The 24,663-nt window shown below is 44.4% G+C and overlaps 1 protein-coding gene across 1 annotated transcript in view; it reads right to left on the bottom strand.

The window, feature by feature from the left end:
- The window catches only part of NOS1 (nitric oxide synthase 1), a 140,355-nt gene extending 122,602 nt beyond the window's left edge, over positions 1 to 17,753 (bottom strand). Inside the window, 1 exon segment of the mRNA XM_021007998.2 lies at positions 17,540 to 17,753. The gene's annotated coding sequence lies outside the window, so the exon portion shown is untranslated.
- Positions 17,754 to 24,663: the final 6,910 nt, after the last annotated feature.

The following is a 24,663-nucleotide window of genomic DNA, read 5'->3' on the forward strand; positions in this document are numbered from 1 at the left end:
TTTGCCTCAGTTTCCTCATCTGTAAAATGAGCTGGAGAAGGAAATGGCAGTATCCCTGCCAAGAAAGCCTCAAATTGGGTCATGAAGAGTCAGACATGACTGAAAAATGACTTAACAACAATGATCCTAGATTACCCAGGGAATGCTACAACCTGGACTTGAACCGATGGGAATGCCCAGTCCCCATACCCCAATGCTGCTGCTCAGTGAGTGGCCTTTATTCTCATAAGAGATAGCACCATTTTTGTCTGTCACCTTTAGAGTTTATGTGGTGACCACTGGCACATACCCTAGCCAGTCATATAGTAACATCATCAAATCTGATTGAGGTCTACAGAACAAAGGCTTACAGAGTACCATGGACCTCCTCCCCTGCTGCCACCCCAGTGTCCTTTTCTAAACTGTGCCACATTGACTATTCCACGACTTTCAAAAGAAAGTTCAATAGAATCCCAAAATTTCAGAATTGGAAGGGACCTCAGTGACCACTGAGTCCAGCCTGTAGCTGAATAAGAAACTCCCAGACAACAACTCTGACAAGTGTTTGTCCAGTCTCTACTTGAAGGGCTCAAGTGAGGGGAAACCCTCCATTTCTTAAGGCATTCACTTCACTTTCGAACAGCTGTAATTGGGAGGAAGTTTTTCCTTGCATAAAGCCTAATTTGGCCTTTCTGCAACTTCTACTCATTGCTTCTAGTTTCTGGATGACAGCCTTTTGAATACTAGAAGACATCTCCAGCCTCACCTGAATCTTGTCTTCTTCATGTTAAGCATTCCAGGCTCCTTCAAGCAAACTTCCTACGGCAGGAGTTTGAACCATTCTGATCACCTTTCAGTATGTAATACCCTACTGATCTCTGGCTATGCCAGTTGAACGCAAGGGCTTGTCAATATCCTTTCTAAAAATGTAACTTCTAGAGCTGAACACAGCACTCCAGATGGGATCTTACTGAGGCAGAAGACAGCGGGACAATCAGGTCCTCCTTCCTGGACACTAACCCTAATGTAGTCTAATACATTTAAAGAGAGGCCAACACATGACTAGAATGATTAACATTAATAGATTGCGATCAATAGTAATTAATGATATTAATATTCACATTCATATTAATTAATACAACATTAAAAGTAGCTAATGTTTACATGAATGTTGTGGTTAATATTAATTGTAAAATGATGTTGATATTAATGTTAATTAGTCTCACATTAAAAAGAGGCTAGCCACTTGATGACTGACACAGATCCTAGGATCATAGATTTAGACTGAATGCTCTTTGTGGGGCAGGGATTGTGTCCTTACCTTTCTTGGTAGCCCCAGAATTTAGCACAGTGCGTGGCATAAAATAAATGCTTTGTGACTGATTCCCCAGAGCCGGGAATGGGACTTTTGTGGCAATCTAATCCATCTCCTTCATTTTACTGAGGAGGAAACTGAGCTCAGGCCCAGAGAACTGATGTGACTTGTCCAAGGTCACTCCGCTTGCGTTCTTTCCATTGTATCTCTACAGCAAAGTGTCCCACAGGACCAAGAATATGGCAGATACTCAACAGATGAAATCCAGCTCATATTATCAAATAAGATGATTTTTGTCAAATGCTAAGCACAGTGTCTGTCATGCAGTAGGCACTAAATAAATACGTATATTCTTCTCCACCTAGGATTTGGTGATATGTTTCATTTTTGTCTTTGTACACCCAGCATCATTGGCACTAGGTGGCACAGTGGATAGAACGCTGGCCCTAAGGTTAGGAAGGCTCATCTTCCTGAGTTCAAATCTGGCCTCAGACACTTACTAACTGAGTGACCCTGGGCAAGTCACTTCACTCTGTTTGCCTCAGTTTCCTCATCTGCAAAATGAGCTGGAGAAGGAAATGACAAACCACTTCTATATCTTTGCCAAGAAAACTCCAAATGGGGTCACAAAGAATAGGACACAAATGAAAACAACTGAACAACATCCGATGTTTAATGCATGGTCTGGCACTTAATCCATGACTGTGGGGCAGCTGTGTGACGTAGTAGATAGAGAAATGGACTTGGAGTGAGGAAAATCTGGGTTTGAATCCTGATTCAGATACTTAACTAGCTGTATCACCCTGGGCAAATCACTTAATCTCTTCCAGGCTCAGTATTCTCAGTAACCTCTTCCAGCCTCAGTATGTAAAATGGGGATAACAGTAGTAATGACCTCCCACAGGATTGCTGTGAGGATAAATGAGAAGAAATGTAAAGTCCCTTGCAAACCTTAATGTACTATATTATCCAGCCATCATTATTATCATTATCATTGTTGTTGTTGTTGTTGAATTGAATTTTACAGCTGTGGCTCAGAGCAGGAAAGTGACTTGTCCAAAGTCACATAGGTTATATGTGACAGAGCCAGGATTCAAACCCAAGTCTTCTGTCTCCATTTCTAGTGTTCCTTCTGTCACTCCACCCTGCTGATGTGCCCACAAATAAGGGAGAGTGAGATACAGCCATTGGAAAGATACAAAACAAAGTGTTGTGGGATTTCAGAGGAAGCAAAAATCAATTTCAGCTATGGGCAATCAAGGAAAGCTGGGCAGGCTTTCCAGGAGGGGATTGTAATTATTGGAAATGACATGGGCAAGGGCAGGCAAGTGAGTGAGAAACCGAACATCAACAGGGAACGAAGGAGTCTGGGTTGGCGGGAAGGCTGGGCACTTGAAGATGAGTCCTATGAGATACAGATTGATTGCTGACCTAACACTGAAACTATTTTAACAGATTATCTAATTGCTTGCCACCTCCTTAGCTAATTGGATGCTATCAGATGAAGAGTTGGCTGTGCAAAACAAATGTACTTTCAAATCAATTTTCTGGGAGAGAGTCAAAATCCAAGCTAAAATTTAGAGGCTCCCACCTGTTTTGAAATTTTAACTTCCTTTTGCTTTGTGATGGATTTTGTGTTACTCTTCCCCTTTGCCCCATAGCACTGAAGAGTGTGTATTTGTCCCCGAACTCCAAGTGAACTTCCATCTAGTGTGGAGGTGGTTTGAGAAGGTTGTGACAGAGATGCCCTAGAGTGGTCCAAGCTAGAGTTCTCCTTCACGGCTCTCATCTGATGAATGCATATGTTGATACGCCAAAAACTTGTTTGCTTCTCTTCTTACTTAAAACTATCTTTCTCCCATCCTTGTTACAATTCCAAAAAGTGAGCATAAATACCTCATTGGTGGAGATTGGATATATTGATACTGTTGCTGAGTCATTTCAGCTGTGTCTGACTCTTCCCATTTGGAATTTTTTTGGCAAAGATATTGGAGTGGTTTGCCATTTCCTTCTTCAGCTTATTTTACAGATGAGGAAACTGAGACAAAGTGACTTGTCCAAGGTCACAGAGCTAGTGTCTGAGGCAGGATTTCAACTCAGATCTTCTTGACTCCAGGCCTGGCCTCTGCACCACCTACCTGCCTGAGACATCTTCATATCACTAGTCATAATGCCTAGATATGATCAGTGAAGAAGAGGATGCATGTTTCTAATACAATTCACTGAAGCTAGATGTTTAAGAAAAGAATTTTAGAAAGCCCCAGAGATTAAAGGCGTCAAAAGAATAAATAAGATCAGTGATGGAGAGGACAGCTTAGGCACATATTCCTGGAATGAACTTCAAACTAATATCTTCTTCAAGTATTTGTTGGGATGTCAGGACTTATTCCCCTTGGCCCCAGAAGGCAGAGCCAGAAGCAATGGGGGGAAATAACAAGAGGCAGGTTTGGGATCAGGATCACAGAATCTCAGAGCTAGAAAGGAGACCTCAGAGAGGTTATTTGCTCCAATCCATCCCTGAACTAGGATCTCTTTAACATCATGACCCAGTAAATGGGGTCATCTTTACTTGAAGACATGCCAGTGAAGGAGGAGTTCGTGGCAGGATGGCCCATTCTAGCTGCTTTGAATCTCTGTGTACCTGCTCTCCACAGTTTCTAGTTCTGCCTTCTGGGGCTAAGAAGAATAATTTGAATCCCTCTTGTCCACGATAACCTTTCAAATACTTGAATACAATGAAGCAGTGTGGCATAATCAGCAGGGTGCTGAAATTGGACTTGGGAAGACTGGTGCTCAAATTCTACTTCAGACACTTACTTATTAGTTATATGACTCTGGGTAAATCCCCCAACCTCTCTGAGTCACAGTTTTCCCATATGTAAGTCACCTATGAGTTTCCTTTCAGCTCCAAATTTATGATCCTATGATCCTATGATCCTCCTTAAGCATCTTCTTCTCCAGGCTAAACACTACTCCCCCGTCTCCTCCCCAACTTCATCTTTTACACCAGTCCTTAGAAAGTGTGATCCCAAGACCCATCACCACCCTTGTTAGATAGATCCAGGCACTGTCCACCTTATCAATATCCTTCCTACGTAATATGAAAACTTACCGACATTTAGAGCTGTCTAAATGTAAACTAGGCTGCTTGGGGAGGTAGTGGGTTCCTGCTCACTGGGGGCTTTTGAGAAAAGGCTGGATGGCAGATTGTTGGGCATACTGTAGAGGGATGAGTCTGATGAGCCACTTTGAGATCCAATGATCTCAATTTCTCAGAGCTCTAGAGTCTATTCTTCTGCTGACAGGAGGAAGCATCACTGGCTCCGTGGTTAATGTCCCCGATACAACCAGAGTGAGAGAAAAGGCTCAATTAGGACCCTAAACAGCAATAAATGACATTGTCACTGGCTTTCATGGAGAAGAATGACTCACAGCCCTAATTAAAATGCCGAGGAAAAACATAAAGAAAGACGTCCATGGCAAACACTATGACACACTGGTTAACCACATGATTAGTTTTCAGGGAAAAGAGAAAGAAGAGAACAGCAGGAGTGTAGGGGAAATGGAAAAAGCACTGAGCTGGGATGGGTAGACCTGCCTTCTAGTTCTGTTTCTGCCACTAATTAGTTGTATGATCTTGGACAAGTCCCTTAAACTCTTTGGGCCTCAATTTCCTCATATGTGAAGATGGGGATAATGATGATAGTGCCCTTTATAAGGCGCTATCTGCCTCATGAGGTTCAGTTAAGTTTGATTCAACACAACCAAAAATGTGAGGGTCTTTAGCAGCAATAAATGACACCGTCTCTAATTTTCATAGAGAAGTATGACTCACAGTTCCAATTAAAATGCCAAGAAAACATCAAGAAAGAAGGCACTGTAGGAAATGTGCTTTATGAACCCCAAAGTGTTATGTAAATATGTGCTATAGTTGTTATTATGATTACTGATGCTGTCCAAGGTCCCTTTCAGCTCTTGGAGCCTTTGGCTACAGATCGATTGGGAATAGGAATGAGGGTTTGGGGGAGTAAAGGAGAGTGGATGGGGGGAAAAGAATTAATTTTTTCTTTTTTTTAGGAGATTGAGGAAATTTTTCTGTAGAGAGAAAGTTCTGACTAAGTTTGTGTCTAGACAATGACAAAACAACCAGTCAATTGAGTGAAAAATACTTCAAGGATCTGTGATTTCATCGGTCTGGGTGCCCTTCTGCCGACGCAGATCATGACCCCTTTGTGACATAGTAGATACAGTCTTGGAGAGTTGCTATGGCTGGAAAATCCATTATCCGTCAGCCAACTTGAGCCTCTCTGAATTTAGCTAGATTGGGCCTCAGAGCACAGACTTAGTCTGCCTGTCTTCTATTCTGTATGCATCTTGTAACAATTAGTCAATCAATGAGCATTTATAAAATGCCTGTTATGTGCCAGGCACTGTGCTGGAGATTGCGAAGGAAGGCAAATGATTGTTCCTGTTCTCAAGGAGTTCACTGTCTGATGGGGAAGGCAACATGCAAGCAATTACGTGCAAACAAACAAAATTTATACAGGACAAATTGGAGATAATCAACAGAGTGAAGGTATTAGCATTAAGGAGGATCAGGCTAGGTTTTCTGTAGAAGGTGGGATTTTAATTTGGGCTTGCAGGAAGCCAGGGAAGCCAGGAGGCAGAAATGAGGAGGGAGAACCTTTCAGGAAAGAGGGACAACCAGGGCAAATACCTGGAGCCTAGAGATGTGAGTGGGGCAGCTAGGCGGCCCAGTGGATAGGGTGCCCATCCTGGAGTTAGGAAGAATCATCTTTCTGAGTTCAAATCCAGCCTCAGACCCTCACTAGCTGTGTGACCCTGGGTAAGTAATTTCATTCTGTTTGCCTCAGTTTCCTCATCTGTAAAATGAGCTGGAGAAGGAAATGGCAAACCATTCTAGTATCTCTGCCAAGAAAAACCCAAAGAAACCATGAAGAGTTGGACACGACTGAAAAATGGCTGAAACACACACACACACACACACACACACACACAGAGATGGGAGTATTTTGTGCAAGGCACATCCTATTTATTTACATAATGTCTCCTCTATTAGTATGGAAGCCCTTTAAGAGCAGGGAATGCTTTTAGCTTTTAGCTCAGTGCCTGATAGACACATTTATTGTTGAATAAATTTTTATTGATGGACAGACTTGCCCGTCTGTCACCAGGCACTAGGTTCATATCTCATCTTTGACTCTTACTATTTGTGTGACCTTGGGCAAGTAATATCACATCTCTGGACCTCGGTTTCCTCATCTGTAAAAGAGGGGCCTCAGAGGTCCCTTCCAACTCTAGGATGATCTTTTTATCTTATTACCCATGTGACATTGGGCAAGTAATATTGTATCTCTGGGCCTCAGTTTCCTCACCTATAAAAAGAAGAGGTTGAACTAGATTACCCCTGTGGTTCCTTCCAGTTCTAGAGCTGCATGATTCATAGCCTTGGAGGACCAAGGATCCCCTCTGCACCACAACATGGTATCAAGGAATACTAAGTGCAGTGAGTCAGGGGAAAATCCCACTTATTAACTTATTATTAGCCTGGCACAGATGAAGCAATGAGCAAACCAGGGCCAGAAGAAACACTGGCTTTGGAGTGAAAAGATCTGAGTTCTAGATCCGGTACAAGCACTTACTGTGTCATAAACAAGTGCCTTGGCTTCTCTGCTTTTGTTTCTGGAACTATAATATGAAGATAATAACACTTGTGTTATTTTAGAGGGCGTGTGAGGGAAGGTTTTCTGTGAATGAGGATAAAATGTGCTAGTCTAATGTAGGAGGCATTTTTACCCATAAAGTGATGGGAGGAGAGACAATGGCATATTATAGAAAGAAGACTGACCTACCTCTGACATGTACTAGACGTATTAACCCTGAGCAAGTAACTTAATCTCTCAGTGTCCCCAGGCAACTCTCTAAGAGTATAAGGATCCTATGTTTAGAATTGGAAGGGACCTCAAAGGCCATCAAGTCCAATCCTCTCATTTTATACATGAGGAACCTGAGGCCCCAGGAGGTAAAAATGACTTGTCCAAGGTCATACAGCTAAATAAGTGTCTGAGATAGGATTTGAACTTGGGTTTTCCTGATGCCAAGTCCCGTGTTCTGTCCTGATCTTTGGGGAGTTTGCATTTGAGAGTTCCCTCCAAACACAGATAAAATCATAGGTCCAGAAAAAAGGGGTGGGGATCAAGATACATCTTTAGGGGTGGAAGAAAATTCACCGTTACAAATCTTTTCAGCCATCCATGAGAACATACACTCCTTGACTGTTAGGACTGTCATGTTTACCCATATTTGTATCTCCAGTGTTAGTATGATGCCTAACACATAGCAAGCACTGAATACCATTTATCTATCACTTACCTGTCTCTCTCTATACTTATCTATCTTAATCCATCTGTCTATTTATCTATCTCTGTCCACCTGTCTATCTCTATCACCTATCTATATAATCTATCATCTATCTATTTATGTATACTCTATCATCTATCTCTATCTCTGTTTCTTTATCTATCTATCCATCACTACCACTGCCAAGACAAACACCACTATGACCACCACCACCATCATCATCATCATATCTCTTTTATCTCGTAGCCAAGTAAATGAATGAATGGATGAAATACATATTTGGCACATATCCATACTATGGATATACCCAGTTTTTGCCACCTGTGTTATTATACTTCACATTTCATGTGGATTTGAAGCTTTCTGCAGCTTTATCAGGAGAGAGTAGTGGTATACCCATCTACAAAGGAGGCTGAGGCTGACTGATCACTTGAGCTCAGGAGTTCTGAGCTGCAGTGGGCTATGCTGATGAGAGTGTCCTCATTAACTCCAGCATCAATATGGTAAGTCCTCAAGAGTGGAGGGCCACTAGGCTAGGGGCAAACAGGGCTAGGAAGGAAATGGGGCAAATCAAAGCCCTTTTGTCCATTAGTAGTGTGATTGGACCTGAGAGAAGCACCTGTACTTCCAGCCTGGGTGAGATAGAGAGACCCAGTGTTAAAAAAAAAAATCCTTGTCATCATAACCACCCCTTGAAATAGGCATTGTTATTATCTCCATTTCTGTAGGTGAGGAAATAGAAGCTCAGCATGTTTAAGTGACTACCCTAATACAACACAGCTAGTATGAGTCAGTGGCAGCTAGGCAGTGCAGTGAAGAGAGCACTGGTTTGGAGTCAAGAAGACTCATCTTCTCAAGTTCAGATCTGGCTTCAGGAACTTCCTAGCTGTGTGACCCTGGGCAAATCACTTCACCCTGTTTGCCTCAGTTTCCTCACCTGTAAAATGAGCTGGAGAAGGAAATGGCAAACCACCCCTATCTTTGCCAAGAAAACTCCAAATGGGTCATGAAGAGTCAGACATGACTGAAATGACTGAACAATGACAACAACAAGGACATGCGTCTGAGGCAGGACTCCATTTACAAGTCTGGCCCTCTAACTGCCATGTCATGTTGTTTCTCAGGCTATACTTACAAGGAAAAAAGGGAATAAATGTGGTCACTTTAATGCTTTTTATCTGTTTTAATGATAAAACATTAGGCTGCATGGCTTAATGGATAGACAGCCACTCTCAGATTCCAAAATCACTCCATCCAATTGCTTCCTCTGACACATATTGGCTGTGCATCTCTAAGCAAGTCACGTAGCCTCTCAATGTCCCCAAACAAGTCTCTAAGACTCTAAGTTTCAGGACAGGTGCATATCTGCATTGGCAGGAGCTTATTCATCAGGAAATTCCTTATACCAATGAAATCCAAGGTCCAGTTCCAACTGCTCTGTCCCTGCCCCAAGAATTGATGACATGGCCGAAGATGAGCCTTGTCAAAATGTCTGAAAAAGTGGTCTCACTGGAGACTCCCAGCAACTCCACATTGATACAGCTGGGGTTGACAGATTGTCCTAAATTCACCTGCAGGCTTATTTATTTTTCGTCTGAAATGGTATGAGGAGAAATTACTTAGAAAATGGACCAACCCTATAATCCGCAGTGCGACAAGCAGATAAAAAGAGAAACTTCTGGCAATTATTTAACCCTGGTTATTGAGAGTTATTATGATCATTACAGAATTACAGATCCTTGAAGTGCTGGAGGAGCCAGAGGCCCCGGTGGAGGTTGAGGAATCTTCCCTAGGCAGCTATGTGTCTAGTCAGAGATAGCGTATATGCAACTCTGCCTGGATGAAGAGGGATGAACTAGATGACCTATGGAAAGTCTTTCCAGCTCCATAATTCAACAATCCCCATTGCCTTTAAAATCAGGATTGGTATCCAACTTAACACATTCAATTCAACATTTATTAAGTGTCTATCATGTACAAAGTACTTACTAAGGTATTTCGCAGAATCCCAGAATGCCAAACTTGGAAGGGACCTCAAAGGCATCTAGTCCAACCCAGACCTGAGCAAGCATCACCTTTACAAAGCACCCAACAACTGGGTGTCCTGTCTGTATTTGAAGACCTCTAGGGAAAAGGAACTCACTACTTCTCCAATGTAGCCAATTCCATTCTTGGACAGCTCTATTTGTACGCAAGTTTTTCCTGAAATTGGAGCCCAAATCTACCACTCTATAACTTCCTTTCAGAGTGTTTTGTTCTGCCTTCTGGGTCCAAGCAGAACAAGTCATACAGGCATCGTAGATTTAGATTCAGAAAGGAATGGTAGTGTCAAGCCCATAGCCAGCACCAGATTAAAATGTAAGTGGGAAATATTTAACAAAATAAATTAAAAAACCCACCTAGCTACCCCTGACACATACTAGCTGGGTCATATTAGAGTAGTCACTTAAACACTCTGAGCTTCCATTTCCTCAGCTACAGAATAGCATACATAATGCTAATATGTGGCCTCCAGGAATCTTTATGTATGGTTTAGTGGCCCCCATTTCTATGAGTTTGACACCACTGATCTAGTCCAACCCACTCATTTTTCAGGTCACGAAATTGAAGTCTGGAGAGGTTAAATGTCTTGCCCAAGGTGACACACCTGTTACGTGAAAGAGGCAATACCTGAATCCATGTCTTACTAGCTCCAAGGCAGGGTGGAACTCTACCCATTACACCACACTGCTTCAATGTTGTGAAAACAGAAAAAAAAATACACTAGTGACTTGAAGACCAAAATCCCGCTTCCTTCCCTTTTTTTGGTCTCTAAATACATGAAGACAGCTATCTTGTTCCACTTAAACCTTCCATTATCTGAGCTATTTCAATACCTGTTAAGATTTCCATACACTGAGAATAAATCTGACTTATTTTCTGGTAACTGACTATTAAGAAGCATCTTTTCAAAGCAGAGACAAAACAACATCAGAATTTTGGGAATGGGTTAAAGGGAGAAAAAAATTGCTATAAGTTAGTCAATATCCTGGAAGCTTCTAGGTAATAATTTCTCTACTACTCATTTACTACATTGTATAATTACAACCTCACTATGGTTTCCTTCTCTCATTCTACCAGTCAGAACTTTCCTTCTTACACTAGGAGTTGTTTCTAATAAGGGCAATTAATAAGCTCTCCATAAATGGAATGCTAATTAGAATTTCAGAGCTGGAAGGGACCTTGGACACCATCCAGACCAATCAATTTCATTTTACAAATTTAGAAACTGAGGTAGAGTGATTTGCTCCAGGACATATAGCTAGCTAGAGGCACACTCTTTACTGGAACTCAGCTCTTTTGTTCCTCTAGTTGGCACTTTTCAGGTGGCACTGGCATAAGTTGTATCTCTGAGCTCCTGCTTCGCTAAGGGTTTGCCATGAATAGGAAGGCTTTCCTTTCTTTCTGGTAATTTAGCATATTTTAGGTGACTTATCATTCTCTTTCATTTGGCTCAGAGACATTACTGCTGGTTAAGGTTATACTGTGAATCTCATACAGGTAACACAAAGCAAACAATTCACTGAGAGGGGATTTAGACTTTTTAATTCATGGAACCGTAGAATGACAGGGTTGGAAGGAACTTCAGTAACCAGCTATTTAAATAAGAAGCTACAGTATCCCTGATCACTAGTGATTCTTAGCTCATCTCTTTGCTCTCACAGTTTGAAGAGGGCTCAAATCTCTGTTTTTCAAAACTTGTACAGCCTGCTAATCCTGGGGTCCATCAAGAAAAAAAGAAATCTATGTCCAGTTTGAGAGGGCTGGCTGGGGTCACCTTCATGCTGACTACTGGCTATTGAAATGAATTCAAAGTAGCTGCTTTGCTGAGGTCAGTATAAAATAAACTGGACCTCTTGTTTCTCACAATTACTCTCCACAAGTAAGTTCACCATGTGGATCATTTTCCCAGGGATTTTTCTCTCTGAAAACATGCCAGAATCACCTTAAGGTGCCAAAGTCCAACATTAAATGTGGATTTGGGGCTGACATTGGATGAGGCTGGATGATTAGGAGGATGCCCTTCATGGAAAAACACTGAATTTGGAGTCAGAGAACCTGAGTTCAAATACTAGTTCTGGCACTTGTGTGACCTTGGGCAAATCACCTAACCACTCTGGGTCTTAATTCTCTTAGTTTCTTAGTCCTTACTTTCAATGAGGAGCTTGGGCTCAGTTCCCTTCCAGCACTAAATCTTGGCTCTAATCTGCTATCTCTTGGGAATAATCACTTCTCTTAACCTACATAAATGGCACTTCAGGATACAATCAAGGGTTGGTAACATTCTAGAATTGTGACCTTGGAGCCAGGAGACCTGGGCTTAAATTCCAACTTTGACGCTTCTCAGCTGTGCAGCTACAGGCAATTCACTGATCCTCTCAGAATTTCTGCTTTTCTATCTGTAAAATGGATATATGATCATGTTACCCATCTCACAGGATTGTTGCGAGGGAAGTACTTTGTCACTCTAAAACCAAACCCCTAGAGAAATGTGAATTGTTGTTATTGTTATTTGACTAGATTGGTGATTTCATGAATTTGGAGAGCTCCCAGCAAAGAACTTCACCTACCAATGCCAATTAGCACCTTCTTAACAACTTCTAGTATTAGAACACTAGACTGGAGTACTGAGAAGCAAAGTGACTTGTCCAGAGTCACATAGCAAGTATAGCTCCCAGACAGGACTTGAACTCAGCTTCTCCTGACTCCAAGACTTACATTATTATTGATATAGCTGAAGTGAAAGTATGATGCAGGAAAAAGAGTCTTAGCCTGGAGATGAGGAGACCTGGGCTTTAGTCCTGACTCTTACACTCATCAAGAATGAACAAGTCATTTCACGTCTCCACTTCATTTTGCTCATCCATACAATGAGGTTGAATTAGATGATCTCAAAGGTCTCTTCTAACTCAAATATGCTATTATTGTAGCATATGTATATGTAGTATATGTAGACAGGACAAGCCATACTGTTCCTTTGTAAAGACATTATGTCCTCTCTGGGTTGTGGCTAATCACACAAACTAGTAATGGTCTGAATCACAGAACCTCAGAACTGGAAGAAACCTCAAAGGTCATGAAGTCCCACTTACACCGGAGCAAAAATCCCCTCTGCAGTATACTCAATATAGTCATCTAGCCCACGCTAGAAGACTTCCAGTGAAGATGAACCCACTACTTCACAAGGCAATTCATTACATTTTGGGGCCAGCTCTAATCATTAGAATATCTATCTTTACATTGAGCTGAAATCTGCCTTTATGTAGCTTCAACTCATTGAGATTTGTTTTGCCCTCTCAGGATAGCAAAGCAAATCTACCCCCTCTTCCCTTGACAGCCTTCAAATACTTGAAGAGAGCTATTTCTCACATCATTCCTGCTCTCTTCTCTCCCCTCCCCCAGACTTCTCTTCTTTAGGTTAGACATTTCCGATTCTTTCAAATGATTCTAATGTAGTATGTATGGTATCCAGTTCCCTCACTAGCCTGGTTGCCCTCCTCTGGAATACTCCAGATTTTTTTCTGGTTAGGTAAGAAATCCCTCTCATCCTTCCATGCAAAATTAATCTTAGCGGTGAATTGTAAAAGCCAGCGTCACCGTTTTCCAGCTTTTAATCTTTCGAAACCACACTTCAAATTGCCAAATTCAGATGTGGGATGGTTTAATTCTAAAGAATACGGATCTAGCAAATGTTCTCCCCAAAACACATACAGACTCACACAGTTCAAAACACATACAGACATATAAAAAAGCATCTAAAACCATACACAAACTCACAGAACCTCAAATGTTCCCTAAAACAAACTCACAAAAACACAAACTCACAGAACCTCAAGCATTCCTTAGAACAAACTCACACAGACACAGATTTGCCATCTCTCTCTCTCTCTCTCTCTCTCTCTCTCTCTCTCTCTCTCTCTCTCACACACACACACACACACACACACACACACACACACTCACTCACTCACAATTAAGCAGTACAAACAAATGGATTCTGTCACACATATATACCCAGTATACAAATTATACTCACATTTTCGACCATTTCGGTGCACACCAGCCCTCGCCTCTAATTTCCTTACCAACCAAGGGACAGAGAGAGTGCCCATCCAGAACCACGGACAGCTCCCTTGCTCTGGGGTCCACTGTAGCCTCTGCAGAGCTGTGTGGGCGAATTACTCAGCTCAGCTCAGCTCAGCTCCTACTCCAGCCCAGACTAAACAACTCACACCCTTTTCCCTGGGGTCCTGGGAGGCGAGCACTGGCCAGGAAATGCAAGATAAGGATAGCAAAGTGCAAGCAAATGTACGAAGCACTCATGAACCCCTTTCTAATCCAGGAAGGCACAAAGTCTGGAGACTTTAGAATTTGGCCATTTGAAGGAGAGAAAGAAAGCAAAAGATTGACTTGTCCTGGACTCCTAGAGAATAGCTTCCACGTTCCCTGGCAACTAACAGCCCCAAACTGTCTCCAGACAACAGGGATGGTTTCCTTTCCTTCTGCCTTTCCCGCCTCTTCTGCTCTGGTCTCCGTTCTGGCTCCTCCCTGCACAGATAAGAGCTTCCAGTTCTATCCCTGGAGCAAAAGGGGGAGAACCTGCTGATTTCAGAGAATCTTATAATAGGGCACTATTTATCCTTGGGACCAGGGGCTGTGCATGTGTATACACCACTTGCACAAGTTCATGGGCTTATTGGGGCTGGGGGAGGGGAAGGAAACGGGCAAATGGGTGCCTGAATTCAAGAAAAAGATTCTGACCCACTCAGAGCAGGCTCCTGGGGTTTTGGTGGTCCTAAAGCCAGGGAAAATCTAGGGAGCCATTGGGGGAAATTATGAGCTAGGGGTAGGGCATGCTGTTTCCAACCCAGGAAATGGAGTCAAGAATGTGATTACCATGTCCTTTCTCTCTCCAAGACCCTCTCAATGATCGACCCCACCCATGACTGGCTAATCTGACCTAAGAAATGGGCAGGAGGTGGCCCCTGATGACAAGTAATGCCCATCGACCCAGAGGTAACACGTACCCACCTCAGAGGAGTGAATGCAGTAGGCATTCATTTTCCTGCTGTGACTTTGGGAGCCAACTTATATCTGGAGTGCATAGACACTTAGGCACCCACACTCCTGCCCTCTCCCTGTCTTCCTACTTCCAGCTTCCTATCCCATCTTTGATTCCATCACTCCACAATCCCCTTGAGCTCCTGGATCCTGATAAGCCTCCATGAGCCTTCTTCCTCCTTTTGAAGAGGGGGTGAAAATAGTGTGTGTTTATGTGTGTGTGTGTGTGTGTGTGTGTGTGTGTGTGTGTGTGTGTGTGTGTGTGTGTGTGTGTAAATGTCCAGAGAGACAGACTAATCTGCAGGTAGGGGCTAACTTATTTATTGGGGGAGAGTTTTCTGGTCCTATAATTTTATGCTCTATTTGTGGACTCCTGCTTTGGGGAACTCAATTGTAACTCTCAGTCTTAGAGAGCTGCCCCAAGGTACTGAAAGATTAAGTGACTTGCCCAGCATCACACAACCAGAAGGAATCAGAAGCTGTATTTAAACGTTGCTCTTCTGACTTCAAGGCCTACTGTTATCCCACCATACCACACTGCCTCTCTAGGGTTATTTTAACCATAAGAATTCCAGATTCTCACTTCTTGTGATAGCCCCCATCAAGAACACTGGAAAGGGCACAGGATTTAGTCAGAGCACAGGTTCAAATCTTAGCTCTCCTACCTTTGGGCAAGTCAGTTTCCCTTACTGAGCCTCAATTTCCTTATCTGTAAAAAGAGGAGGTTGCATTAAATGATCTCCAAGGTGCCTTATGGCTCCAAATCTACGATCCTAAGTGATTTGAACTAATAGAACAAAGATGGGGTGTTTACTCAACAACTTTCAACAGTAGGGCACATAAAGTTTTTTCTTGTACCTCTGGAGTTTTTTTTTGGGGGGGGTGATTCCTGGCTTTTTTTTTAATTAAGGCTGATCTTTTCATCACAGACTGCTATAGCACTTGGGTTGCTCTTGTTTTGGAAGCCAACACTTTGAGACAAACAGCCTAGAACTGGAGATAAGTATGCCCCAGGTGAAGAAGGAGGCCATACATACTCAAGTCTTCCTGTAGCCGGTACTATTTAACTAATTGGGTCTGTATTTTCTTCCACTTAGCCTTGTGTGGACCCTTCAGTTCTACCACCCTGCCTGTTGGGTTTTGGGGTCCTTTCTGGCCTTTTGTTTTTCTTGGCTTTTGACCCTCAGTGGCAGTGCATGAGCCTCTTTTACCCTTCTCCCTGATCCTCGGCTCTCCTTCACAGACACAACCCAGGAGGGATAGAGATGAGTTTTGAATGACTGTTGCACTCCTTCCCCATTCTGCTTCCCTTGGGAATACCTAAACTTGCTCCCTGGGCCATGGCACCTAGCCACCTTTTCCTAAGCTGAGAGAGAGAAGTCAAGCAACTGCAGGAATCCCAAATTAAGAGGCTTGGGAGACAGCAATTCCTGAATTGTAGACATAGCCACTAACCCTAACCTACAGGTGACAGTAGTCCAGCTGACAGTCAACTGCGGTAAGACTAGAGGAGGTCGCAGCCAGTTTCCCTTCCTTTACTCCCTCTATGTCCCCCTCCCCCAACCTTGAGGTTACTAGATTTGAGGAATCAGATGCCACAACAGCGGAACCTCTTCCTGCCTAATGCTTCAAGATACGCACTGAAGGGGGAATGCCCCACCTTAAAAAATCCCCACCTCTCTTATCTGTTTCCCCTACTTTGTACCATTCGAAGGCAGCCCAGTCCTGCTCCTGTTTTTGTCCTCTGAAGGTGGAGATGAGGAGGACCCCCGAAACTACTGCCTCATTAGGGAGAAGACCCCAATATAAACCCTGGGGTCGCTGGCATTTCTCTACCAGTCTAGCTCTGAGCGCTTGTGCCCCTTCCTCTCGCTCCCACCCCAGACCTATCCCCAAGGATTACCTAGGGCCAGTCGGAAAGTTTAGCTCTCCCCAGGGGCTCCCTGCTCCGCCTCCCCTGTTCCCAGGAAGGGAATCCATCATGCCTGGGTCATTTCCCTTCCCCTAAACCCTGGCTTAGCCGGGCCGACTCCGCCCGGGCAACAGTGGCGGGGGTGGAGAGGTTTCTGCTAGAGGTTGAGGCAGCAGTGGGGGTCAGCGGCTTCCCAGATGTGAGCTAGGAACCTGAAGCTCCCCGTCCGCCTGGGGCGAGGAGTGCAAACAACCTGCGAGTCTGGGAGCTCTGCTCTTATCCTGGGGAAACCTCTCCCTTCCTGAGAAAGGGAACAACTTTTATCAGGTAAATTAATGCACGAGTATCTAGTCCCTTCATCCCATCTGTTACCACCCGTAGCCCCAATTCCCTGAGGAGGGAAATCCAAGGCGGTTGGTATGTGTGTGTATGTGTGCTGTGGTGGGGTGGTGGGGTGGGGGGAAGGAGAGGAAGAGCATTACCAAAGAGCCCCTCTCTCACCCCTCCCCCAGCCTGGGCTATGGGGAGAGGGGATCCTCACAAAGTTGGTAGCAAAATAGCTCTGGAGCCCTGCTCTCCCCAGCTCCAATCTTGCACCCTTCCCCTGCTGGACCACCCTTCTAAGTCTTTTTCCAGCCTGGGCATCATGCTAAGGAGTCTAGAGGAGGGGGTGGACTAGAAGGGGGGAGACACAAAGTTGGGTTTTATTCCCCCCCCCTTCTCTAATTTCTCTGTTCCTCTCCTCTCCTCTCCTCCCGGGTTTGCCAGGAGGCTTCAAGCCAGTTGCAAAGAATGGGTGGGAGGGATTGGGGGGGGTGTTAAGCTCGACGGTGTCCAAGCTGGCAACTCACCTGCTTCAGGAGATCGAGTGCCAGCCAAGCCTCCTCAGCTAGCTTTCGTGCCGACCAGTCTGCTTGCTTTCAGTCCTTTCTCTTCCTCTTCCTCCTCTACTCTGTCTCAGGTTCACTTCAAGGATGCCAGACCTGGAACCTGGTGGCATCCACTCTCAGCCACGCACGCTGCAAGGTTGGAAGGAAACCTCCTTACCTATGGGTGACAGCCACAGTTTCCCCCCCTTTCATCTGATTTGTGCTTTCCAAGATCACTCCCCACCCCCATCTCTCTTTCCCCCACCCCCACCCCACCCAACCCCACCCCCTGCCCTCATCTCACTCCTCCCTAGAAGCCGGAGTTTAGAATGCTGTGCTCTCCCCAGTCTCCCAGAAGGAGCAAGGGTGGTCCCTTCTCTCACCGGCTTCTGCTTTCCTCTTCCCTCCTGTGCTGGCTCTCTCCACCCGTCAGAGCACTAAGTGTCTTCTAGCCATGAGATGAAAATGCAGTTTAAATATGTAGGGACAGGGACCCAGTGATGAGCTCAGCTAGGGTCGTGAGGGGGAATTTACTTTTTAATATCATCACTGAAACAAATTAACATTGACGTCCAACCAGCCCATTTTATGGGTGTGGAGGGGGAGACGAAGCCACCCTCATTAAGAGAAGCTCTCTGGACTCAAAGGCATACATCTTTTATATAACCTAATTTCCATTTTTTTTCCCGTATCAGGAAACACACACACACACACACACACACACACACACATACCCCTCAATTCTTTTCCAATTAGGGAACTCTTAAGAAACGATAGCTCATTTTTAAAGATTTTTCTTTCTCCACCCTTTACTCCTCTTAAGTGCTCCTTTAGGCCCGCCTCCCTCCCCCAGCTAATCGCCCCCCCCCCAATGTCCAGGACTTGTTGACATTCCTAGTTTTTTCTCTCTTTAGAAGATGTTAATTTTTTTGTTGCTTAACAATATATTAAAAAAATAAATAAAGCCCTCAAACTAAAATTGTATTTCTGATCAAGAAAGGGCAGAAATCAAGGGGTGGGGGAGGGAGTCCTCTGGAAATTTGAATTGTTGGTGGCCACTATCCCCACCTCTACCTAAATGTACAAAGCTGGTATTAAGAACCAGTGTCCCACTGTCCAGGGTGGAATCACTTAAGGACAACTCGAGAGGCTGTGGGGATTTTGGGTTGGATACTTGCTATGCCCTAAATCCACAGCCATACAGACTTTAGTTTCACAATCAACACTTTCAACATGCCAGCATTATTAGTCCCTTTTGGAACATATTTGCCTCTTTCAGCCCATAGGGATGGCCTTCATCTCAACCCCCTTCTCCCCAGTGAGGGAGGTGAGGAAAGATGCTAAGACAGTGGTCTGACCGGGATCCTTCCTGCTCAGCATCGTCCTGGGAGGAAGGAGAGAGGCTAGAGAGAAGAGAAAGAGGGAAATAGCTAAGAATCAGGCTTCCTTCATTTTCACAAGTGCCCTGACATATGGGTGACTGAATACACCCCGTTTGAAAGCTGTCTTTTTTTTTTGGCAGATTATAATGAGTCTCTGTATCACTTTCTTTGCTCTTCATACACTCTTGGAGAAGCAGGGTTACAGTTTTTGGGTGTGTGTGTGTGTGTCTATGTGTCTCTCTGTGTGTGAAGGTAATGCAATAACTGGAAGTTTTTTTTTTCTTCTCCAGCCCAATCACATATACAAAGCACCTGAGTTTTCTGGTTCACCTCTAACTTGATCTTTCCCACTTTCCAGTCTTGTGCCTCCTGTTGAAAATCGAGCCCACTCAAATGCTTGAAGAAGCATGGGAGCTCTCTTTCTCTCTCCTCTCTCTCTCTCTCTCTCTCTCTCTCTCTCTCTCTCTCTCACACACACACACACACACACACACACACACACGCACACAACCACAAGAACAAAGGCCTTCCAGATTCCAAACAAAACCTACAACTCAACACACCACTTTGTCATTAATATATTCTTTTCAAATCTTTTTCACATCAGCCCAGGAGAAATGAGAAATGACTCAGGGGACAGGCACTGGAATGTTTGAAATCTACTTTCTAATGAGTGGAAAGACTAAACAATAATCAGGTATGTGTGTGTGCTGTAAAAAATGCATTTGTGAGTCAGGGATGGCTGGAGCCAGGGCCTAAAGTCACCTCCCACCCTCTAGGTTGTGTGGGGAGCCCTAGGAAGAAAAGAGATGTGCCGGATCCTTAAGCTGTTCTCTCTCCTGCCCCAATCTCCTTCCGTCTGGCTCATCTTCACCTGGCTGCCTGAGCTGTTTGAAAGTTGAGAGCCAGGCTTCAGCTGTGTCACCATCGTCAGCCTTGGTAAATTGCTCCCCCAATTACCATGGCAACCGGGAAAAATAAAAAGGAAACAGTACAAGGAAACAGCTCTTCCACAGAGTTGGCAGTTCACCTGATCAAAACAGGCCCTGGGACCACTTGGGGGTCTGGGCCCAAGCCAATAGGGAGCCCTCCTCCTGGCATACCTGCTGTTCTGATGGGGCCAAAGAAGGCTGGGGGCAGGGTAGCCGCAAACTTCTCTAGGTATGGGGTAAGGGTGCCATTGACTCTGGAGGTTTGGGGATGTTCCCACACATGATGGATCAGGGGAAAAAGGAAACAAAAAAAGGCCACTCTGAGCCCAGCAATTTCCCTTTGGGGGGTTTAAAACAAACAAAATAACAGGGCCATTACTGAGCGTGCAGTCAATGCCCCAGGAATATGGAAACCTCCAAATATGTCAGAGCTTAGGAAGAAAGAGTACTGGATTTAAAGTCTGAGGGCCTGGGTTCAATTCTGATTACGTCTCTTAGTAATGGGTGAGCTTGGGTATTGGCTTAACCTCTCTGGGTCTCAGTTTCTTCTTCTGTAAAATGAAGGTTATGGACTGGATGACCTTGAAGGTCTTTTCTAGCTATAACTATGTTATCTTCTGATTTCATAATAAGGGGCGAGTATATGTGTAGGTTGGATGGATGGTCTATAGCCCACTCTATCTATATTAGACTTCAGTTTTCTTTCTAGGGTAGAGAGTTTATCTCTGACACATAGAAAGGGTGTTTATGTGAATATATTCCAGCATACTTAGTCATATGCAGAATATGGCCATCACCCTCGGCCCTCCATTTTTCTCTTTGGCAAGGAGGATGTTATACTGCTGGACATTGATCTAAGGAGGTATCCCTAGTTAATACTGCTGTACCCAAAGAGGCATCCCTAGCTTGTGCTAAAAAAATGAGGCTAAATGCTACCAGCATCTCACCCTACCATTCTGGCCATCAAAAGAAGTAGGAAGCTAGATGGTATTGTGTATCAAGAGCTGAACATGGGAGCAGGAAGTCCCAGTTCAAATCTTGCATCAGCCACTTATAACTTTGTGATTCTGGAAGAATCACATAGCTTCAGTCTCTTCATGTAAAAAAATGGGGATAATAACAGCACTGACCTCCCTTAATTGTTGTAAAGATCAAATGAGACATTTGCAAAGCACTTTGCCAACCTTAAAGTGCCCTGTAAATTCTAGTTATTGTTATTGTTAGGTAGGATCAACCTTTCTCTGCTTCTCTCCAACTCCATTCTATACCTCTGTGACCTCTTCTCATTCAATGTTTCCCTTAACCACGATGGATAAACACATTGAGGGTGGGAGTATGGTTTGCTCAGGGCCCTGCCCCCTTTAGGAGTGACTCTACCTGTGTATGGTAAAGACAATGGGGAAGGGAAATGTGTGAGAAGTGAGAGGGCAGGGGAGAGATCATCCCTCCTTTCCTCTCCCCTGCTGGTTCCTGACCCTCTTCCAACCATAAACTCTCCAGGACACATATCATGGCCCAGTAAAGGCCGAGGTCCAAGTCTCCCTGAGCTGCTGGTCAGCCACTGACACAGCTGCCCTCCAGTTTGCTATGGCTGCTGCCACTGAGGGGGGTAATACATTATCCAGGGCTAATGAAAACATAATTATCTCCTTTTGACTGTAGAGGGGCTAATTTAATAGGCTACAATAGAAAGGCATCTGCTGGCTTCGGCTGCACTTGAAAGGCCCCGAGAAAAAGCCTGGTAGGTTTGGCAGCCTCCAGGACTGACTGTGTACCTTTCCCAGGAGCCAAAGGCTAGGGGAGGTAGGAAAGGGGGTCAAACATCAGACTAGAAGCAATGCAGATTACAAACTTGCTCCAGAGAAGCAAACCCAGCTATTGATGGCTTTTTCTCACCCAGAAAAATCTAAGCAATTTCAAAAGCTTAATTTCTTCCCCCTCAAGATCTCAGCCTGGGTTAAGAAGATACAGGGCACTCAGATGTGGGTGTATCTTCCAGGCTGGATGGGAAGGGATGTGGAAAAAAAGGGGGGAGAGTGGGTTGTACCTTCCTGAGAAATCCTGGCAAATGTTTATCTGAAAGAATTTGGTCTAAGGCATGACTACCCTGGACCCCATCTATCGAGCCTAGGTGATGGGAATGCCAAAGGACTTACCAGGCTGAGCAAGTACACAATGTTCTCTTCACTACGTCATGCTCTGGGTTCATGCTTCTTGTCATGACCCCTTGAAGGTGGGGGGTCACTGAAGCCAAGGCTAGAGACATTCTTGGAGTGTCATCTTTCTGGCTGCTGCTACCCCGAACCTTTTTCTTCCTTAAGCACCAATCAGCCCTCTCTTTTAAGGTTGAAGGCAAGACCTGGGAGCTGGGTGGTTTGGTAGAACAGGGATAGGGCTGCTGTGTGGTCTTTGGCACAGAGATACCTAAAATTATGACCCTGTCTTCTAGTACCAATTTGTCATGGGATTATAATTTTAGATTGTAGTTGGGAGGGATTTTAGGACTCATGTTGGCTAATCCCCTCATTTTACAGATGAGAAAACTGAGGCCCAGAGAGGGCCAGTGATTTGCAGAGAGTCAAACAAGTGGCAAAGCCATTTTGAGCTGAGGTCCCCAAACCAGTGTTCTTTCTATTCTATCTGGAAAGTAAACTTGAACAAAGTTTGGGGTAGGGTGTGTGAGAAATAATGTCCCCAGGAGCCAGGTGCACTCACTCGAATGAAGCAACCAGGTAATTTACAGGCATGTTTAGGATAAGGGAGAGAAAGGACTTGCTAGAAGGAATGCTGGATTAATTAGGAACCTTTGGTCTGAGCTCTAACTAGATGTGGCCTTGGACGTGTCCCCTTCCTTCCATCATTCTGTTTTCTTACCTATAAAATGAGGGGGCTGATCAATAAGGCCAGCTTGGGAAGTGTATGTTTTCAGTTTCTTCCCAGCTTTGATGTTATTTTTTTTCTGAGGTCCCTCCCAATTCTGATATTCTGTGTTCCAACATCTCTCCCAGCTCTGACATTTTGTGTCCTAAGTTCATGCCCTTTCATCTCTGACATTCTACACACTCATATTCCTCCCATCACTGATATTCTGTGTTCCAAGGCCCCTCTCTGCTCTGACATTCTATATGCTAAGGGTTCCAATTACACCCCACCCCGACTCCACTGCCAGCTCTGAGAGTCTATATTCTGAGATTCCTTTGAGCTTGGATATTCTATGTTGATTCTATTCTTCACATGTAAGTTCTTAGGACTTCTTAGGACCAAGTTCTTTTTAATGGGATTTTACAAAGTTTTAACAGCAGAATGGCCAACCTGGAGGAAATGGTGCCTTTTGACCTCTTGGTAAGATCTCAGACTTCCTGGGAGTAGCTAGGCATCCCCATCTGGAGAGGAATAGGGAACTCCCTGCCCAGCCCAGCCCAGCTTCACCAGGCAGCCAACTCAGCTGAAATCTAGAGAGTGACAGTTCTCGGCCTGACCTAGAGATGGCAGTGAGCCTTCACTGTTGTGCTTTCAACTGACTATTTTCTAGGGACTTGCAAAGACCCCAAAGGTTTGAGGAGTGATATCAGGAGGGGGGAGGCATGATGGTAGTTGACATATCTCCTCAGAGCCCCTTGATCTTGGGGCACTTTGAGGTGAGCTGCATTGGGGTGGGGTCAGATGTCAGGCAGCCTGGGGTGGGGATAAGCGTGGAACAAGGGGAGCCCAGCCCAACATCCTTACTTTCTTCTCAGTTTTCTCCTACACCTCTGCCTTCTCCCACCTTCTGGCTAGAAAAGAAAAAGGGGGCACCTGGAGGGAGCCTCCAGTTTTGTATCCTGGAGAGGGGGAGAAGGGACTACAGGATGTATTCAGGTGAGTTATTGATATGGCACTACTCTTATAGCAACCCCAGAAGGTAGGCAGAACAGATATACTTTCCCCCATTTTATAGATAATGAAACTGAGGCTCAGAGAGGATAAGATTTTCCTAAGTTCATATAGCTGTTAAATGCTGGAGCTGAGATTTGAACTCAGATCTCCAGGGCTTTTTTTTTTTTTACTGTGTCCGAGTAACAGAATCACATAATTTAAAGCTAGAAAGAATCTCATGAGGCTGTCCTGTTCAACCTATACAAAAAGACATGCCCCCCAACATACTAGCAATTGGCTATCCAAACTCTGAAGACCTGCAAGGAGGGAGAGTTCTTCACTGCTCTCCCTCGCCCTCCAAGCCTGTTGATTCCACTTTGAACAGCTCTGTTTAGAGAGTTTTTCCTTTCATTCCAGCCTGAACCGGCTTCTTTGTAACTTCCACACATAGTTCCTGATTCTGCCTTCTGGGGCCAAACACAGGACGGTTCCTTTCCCATATGGAAAATATGCCCATACCCTTCACTTTAAGAAAGCTCTCAGGTCCTTCCGGGGACTCCCCTTCTCCGAGATGGACAGCCCCAATTCCCTCAATCAGTTCTCATAGAGCAGTGAATGGAGGAGGTCTGTCTCTTCTGGGTGCCTTCCTCTGCACATTCTCCAGTTTAGAAATAGAATCATAGATCTCAAGATAGAATAGAGCTCAGAGGCTGTCTAGTGCAACCCCATCAATTTACAGATGAGGAAACTGAGGCCCAGGCAGGTTAAGAGACTTGCCCCAGGTCACATAGGTAGCAAGCATCAGAGGTGGTATTTGAACCCAGACCCTCTGACACTAGAGTCACTACTTTTCTCACCATACCATGCTATTGTCCTTTAACCCCAGGGCTCCTTATTCCCCTTCAGTTCCATCATGTTCAGTTTCTTCTCACCATCC

Source organism: Phascolarctos cinereus, unplaced genomic scaffold (assembly GCF_003287225.1).
Source record: "Phascolarctos cinereus isolate Bilbo 61053 unplaced genomic scaffold, phaCin_HiC Scaffold_4;HRSCAF=312, whole genome shotgun sequence".
NCBI classification, from domain to species: domain Eukaryota; kingdom Metazoa; phylum Chordata; class Mammalia; order Diprotodontia; family Phascolarctidae; genus Phascolarctos; species Phascolarctos cinereus.